Source organism: Pristiophorus japonicus, chromosome 4 (assembly GCF_044704955.1).
Source record: "Pristiophorus japonicus isolate sPriJap1 chromosome 4, sPriJap1.hap1, whole genome shotgun sequence".
NCBI lineage: Eukaryota > Metazoa > Chordata > Chondrichthyes > Pristiophoridae > Pristiophorus > Pristiophorus japonicus.
This window is the reverse complement of record NC_091980.1, coordinates 200,462,004-200,468,003: the sequence shown is the minus strand read 5'-3', so window position 1 is coordinate 200,468,003 and position 6,000 is coordinate 200,462,004.

Here is a 6,000-nt window from a genome sequence, read left to right as displayed (position 1 = left end):
CACTTTTTTTGTTAGTGGAGCATAGAAATGAGCTTGAAAGGAACTTCATGATCTGTGATAGATTAAATTAAATAAGCCTTTTCATCAGTCACAGATTAAAAAAATATATACTGAAGTATCTGAATTATGCAGAAGCATGGATTGAATTACATGCAACTGCTATGCACACATTGACCTTCGCTGACTCTGGATGTTCATTGTTAGGTGATGAGCTAGTAACAGAAAGTACTAGTGTTACTGTTCTATTGCAGTACAGTTGCACAGCTTGCTATCAGTTTTTCCAACTAGCTCATGTTGTAGTTGCAGTACATAGCTGCTGCTACTGTACAAAAGACAACATGACCATCATGACAGTTGTAAACCTGAGCAACATTCTGATCAGCACGTAGCTGGGCAGTGTAACTATTTTATATGCATTGATGAACTGCATGCGTAATTTACCTGTAATTTCGTACATTGGCACAAGGCTAAATTTCCGCATGTAAAACCTACATATTATACTCTGAAACTGTGTAACCAGTATATCTAAATAATGATGTTTTCCACAAATTAATCTTCTATAAGACAGTATAGCACTCAGAAATACACATTTCCAAATCCATTTCAAATTTCCTCCCTACATATGTCGGACCTCCACTCAATTTCTTTGCTGGCAATTCGCTGCTTGTCAGGATAACAACCATGCTTACATATGTGCCAGACAAGCTCCAGAATATTGAAGGGAATGTATTAAAATAATGCCGAAATGTCCCTGACTGACTCTGCTCAGAAGGGAAAATAACAATACAGTTCTATTTATAATAGACAATTGTGTTTGACATAGTATCCAAATGCCTAGCTTAATATGCAACCTATGAATGTCATTGCAACCTTGGCTGCTACTTTTTGTATTGAATGATAATGTGAATTCTTTGTGTCAGCATGATAGTCTATCTTAAATACACACGCTCTTCTGTATATACATGTACACTCATGTACAGTAAAAGTGACTATGTTGAAAGTTAAAGCAAAGATAGGTGTTTATTTAAGTTCTATATATAGTACTACAGATATGCTTCTACTGAGGTTGGTCAGTGACTACCGGAACATTTGTCCATAGTTCCTCAGTTACCAACAAATTACAAATTAGGCATTTATATGTATGTGATGATATATATATATATATACACATATATATATATATAATATATGCATATATGTCTTGTATTTTGTGTGTATCTGTCACACATCAGATATCACATTTTAACTTTTCGAAATGTAAAAAAAAGAAAATGTCATTATTTCATGCTTGTCTTTGTTGACCCAAAGTAGAAATTTACAAGCACATGCCAATCAATCTGAACTGTTCCCGCCAGGTGGGAAATGGCCGGAAGCAGGATGGCCACCTGGCCATCACAGATAGATAGATTTTTAACACAGATAGATAGATTTTTAACCAATAAGGGAATTAAGGGTTACGGGGAGAGGGTGGGTAAGTGGAGCTGAGTCCACGGCCAGATCAGCCATGATCTTATTGAATGGCGGAGCAGGCTCGAGGGGCTAGATGGCCTACTCCTGTTCCTAATTCTTATGTTCTTATGTTCTTATGTTGCCTGATATTCCTTTCCATTGACTTCAATGCTGTCTCACTGCTGCTGCCTGTTTTCTGCCAGTGGGAACAGTCAAAATCAACCCCCATGCTATAACGCTTCTGCCATTATAAAACAACATTTAATCGATTCACCATGAGCCTTGCCATGAAGAATCCAATTATAAAATAAACTGCTGATTATATACAGGAGATCTCACAATCTAGATGATCAGATCTAATAAATAATTTCCTCAATAATTTTCAGGGTTCTTGGCAAGTAATGGCTTACAAATACTCCCAGTAGGTGAAATCAGCCAGATGTCACATTTGCCAGAGCAGAACAAAGCCAGAATAGCATTGAGTAGGAGAAATTACCTTGGAAAATCATGAGTCACTTTAAATTTTGGTTACTCTCCACGGTCATTATTCAGCTTCAAATACACAAGTTGTTGCAGATAAGATCCATGGCTTTTGTATTCCTTGGAAGAGTCAGAACATTCTTCCCATGCAAATATATTTTATTTGCAAAACTTGTCAACATTCTTCATTTGAGAACTATTTGGCACACCAGCTTACTTTGATCTATGATTTTGAAAGTCTATTTACTCTGGCATGTTAAATGGTGTTGGTTTGACATCTGGTGGATGGATACTTTAGATACCTTCTTAAGTCAATTTTCTAATCAATTGCACCCAATTGACAAGCATAAATTGGGAGTAACTGATTGTAAAATTGGGTGAAGATCGATTACCACAGATTTTCACCCATTTAATGCCCATCCAAGTTTCTGGTCAGGTTTTGTGCTAGAGGCAAAACCACCTGCCAATTTCCAGTTAATTATATTAAAAATGGACTCTGTGCCATTTACATACAATACAATTTCCAATATTTACACCAGTGTAGTACGCAGTTATCCACCTGCCCACGTAATATGAGTGTCGTGTGCTGCCAGGTATACCATCTATGGAAGCGTAGTTAAAGAGTTCTAAAATAAGATTAGCAGAAGCATTTTGAGGCTCAGTCTGAACCTTTTTCTTGTTTTTTTTCTTGTTTTGTTTCCGTTTCCAGTTAGCTGTGTCAAGTGATCTGGCACTACTGTTGCTTTGGAGTACCTCTAATATTCAGTTAATGGATTCCCCAACTGGAATCCTCTTTTACTTACGTTTTTTGAAAGGAGAAAGACAAGGGAATACACAATAAATGGGAGCTTACTGAGAGGTGTGGAGGAACCTTGGAGTATATGTCCACAGATCCTTAAAGATAGCAGGACAGGTCGATAAGGTAATTAAAAAGGCATATGGAATGCTTTACTTTATTAGCTGAGGCATAGAATACAAGAGCAGGAAAGTTATGCTAGAAGTTATGCTAGTTAAATCATAGCTTGAGTACTGCGTGCAGTTCTGGTCACCACATTACAGGAAGGATGTGATTGCAGTAGAAAGTGTGCAGAGGAGATTTATGAGGATGTTGCCAGTACTGAAAAACTTTAGCTGAGGAAAGATTGGATAGGCTGGGTTTGTTTTCAGGAGGCTGAGGGGAGACTTAATCGAGTTGTATAAAATTATGAAGGGCCTAGATAGAATGGATAGGAAGGACCTATTTCTCTTAGCAGAGGGATCAATAACCAGGGGGCATAGATTTAAAGTAGTTGGTAGAAGGATTAGTGGGGAGATGAAGAAGAATTTCTTCACCCAGAGGGTGGTGGGTGTCTGGAACTCACTGCCTGAAAGAGTGGTAGAGGCAGAAACCCTTATCACATTTAAAAGGTACTTGGATATGCACTTAAAGAGCCGTAGCCTACTGGGCTACGGACCTAGTGATGAAGGTGGGAATAGGCTGGGTAACTCTTTTTTGACCGGCACGGACACGATGGGCTGAATGGCCTCCTTCTGTGTCATAATTTTTTATGTTTCTATGATTCTATGAAGAATGGATAGTTGCCCGATCAGATGCACACTGTACCCACCTCTAACCAACATTTACAGGCAGAGGTGTACCTACCTGGCATTCACTATTTGTGACTGGATATACAGGCTCCAGATCAGAAAATAGCTCGACGAATAGTTGTGCCATCTGCTTGACGGAGAGTGGTAGTAACAGTTCACTGTGCCCTCTTCGCTTTCTCCCCATCATGTTGACATAATGTCCTCTGGAGAGGATGCTCTGGTGTGGCAAGCAGGGCTACCCTTCTCAATGCCACGTCATTCTGTCTTGCCTCCACTTTTCCAGTCATCAAACAGGGGCTTGTAGTATTGTGCCACTCCATCACATGGACAGACTATGTGCATGCCTCCACATTTTTTGTTCCAGGTTCTGTTTGGCATTTTTGTTACACAAATATAGATTAAAAATATCAGCAGTCTTTGTAAAGGGTGGCTTGAATGCAATTTCCCCTCCCTCCCACCATCTCAGTGAAATTTCAATGCTGGGAGCTAATGATGCAATGTGCTCATATCAATCTGAGGCAGGTCTGATGACACTTAAGTTTCCAGATGTTAATAATGAGGTCCAATTGGAAAATTTACTCCTAGTTCTATTTGATTAGAACCTCAAAGGTAGTAGTCTCCGGGTTACTACAGGTGTCACATGCTAATGAGTACAAGAATAGAAGGATAGAGAGGATGAATGCGTGGCTGGAGAGTTGGTGCAGGAGGGACGGCTTTAAATTTCTGAGGCATTGGATCCACTTCTGGGGGAGATGGGACCTGTACAAAACAGACGGGTTGCACCTCAACAGCGCCGGGACCAATATCCTTGCGGGGAGTTTTGCTAGTGCGGTTGGGGAGAGTTTAAACTAGCTTGGCAAGAGCAGGGGAACCTGAGAACAAATTCAATAGGGAAGGAAGCAAAGCTGGAATTGGATAGCAAGAATGTAGAAAGTGAATCTGTAAGACAGAGGAAACAAGAGTTAGTAAGTAATAACCAAGGAGGTCTTCCTATGCTAAATGGTATATATTTTAATGCAAGGAATATAGCGAATAAGGCAGATGAGCGGAGAGCACAGGTAGACACTTGGGAGTATGACGTTATAGCTGTCATGTATGTATGCTTGGGGTTACTAGCCACTAGGTGGCGCGACTGTCGGAGGTCATTGGGCTGTACGCACGTGTGTGCAGCCCAGCTATAAAAGGCAAGCCATCATGTAATGTAATCACTTTGGGCCCTAATAAAGCAGAGCCAGGTTTGTACCTGTGTTAGTCTACAGTATTCAGTCTATCGAGTTATTACATACATAACATTTGGTTTTGGCGAGGTAACTTAAGAACTTTCGCATGCAAAAATGAGCACAATTGGAATTCTGGAGAGATTCGTGGAGGGAGAGGACTGGGCAGAATTTGTCGCCTGCCTGGATCAGTACTTCGTGGCAAACAAAATGGAGAAACTCACTGACGCAGTTAGGCGCAGGGCGGTCTTCCTCACGGTTTGCGGTCTGAAAATCTATGGACTCATAAAGAATCTTCTCTCGCCTGTAAGTCCAATGGACAAGGACTATGAGGAATAGTGTACTCTGGTACGTGACCATCTCAAACCAGAAGAAGACACCATCATTTCATGATATCGATTCTACAAGCACGTTCGTTCTGAGTGCCAGGATGTGTCGGAATTCGTTGCTGACCTAAGACGTCTTGCTGGACCGTGTAAGTTCAAAAACGCATTTTGAGACATGCTGTGGGACTTCTTTGTAAATGGCGTCAATCACGAGGTGATCCTGCGTAAATTACTGGCGGCGGAAACGCTGGACTTGAACAAGGCCATCACGATTGCCCAGGCATGCATGACGACGGACAAACACTTAAAGCAGATATCATCGGAAAATCGGAATTCGGCAAGTACTGTAAATAAGATTGTATTGTCGTTTGGCAGAGCTGCGTATGGCAGGGCCTACTCGACTGCGTATGCGAAACCTGTGGCTGCTCAAAGTCCGCCAACAGGAATGAATCCGATTTCACCATGTTGGCAATGTGGGGGCAATCATCGGCTTCATCAGTGTCGGTTTAAACAGTACACTTGTAAAGGCTGTTTGAGACTGGGGCATCTCCAGCGCATGTGTCCGCAACTGAGCAAGCGTACTGCGACACACCAGGTGGAGGATGATGACCAGTATAGCGCGGATCTGGATATGTAATCCGAGATACCAGAGGAGGAAGTGTATGGACTGTATTTGTTCCTAACAAAGAGCCAACCAATAATGATTAATGTGAAACTTAACGGTGTACCGGTACCGATGGAATTGGACACGGGTGCGAGTCAATCGATAATGAGCCAGAGGACATTCGACAAGCTGTGGGACACTAAGGCCGTGAGGCCTAAGCTGAGTCCAGTCGGTGCCAAGTTGCGTATGTACACTAAAGAACTCATAACGGTGATTGGCAAGGTGTCGTATGATGGTGTGGTTCATGATTTACCGTTATGGATTGTTCCAGGCAATG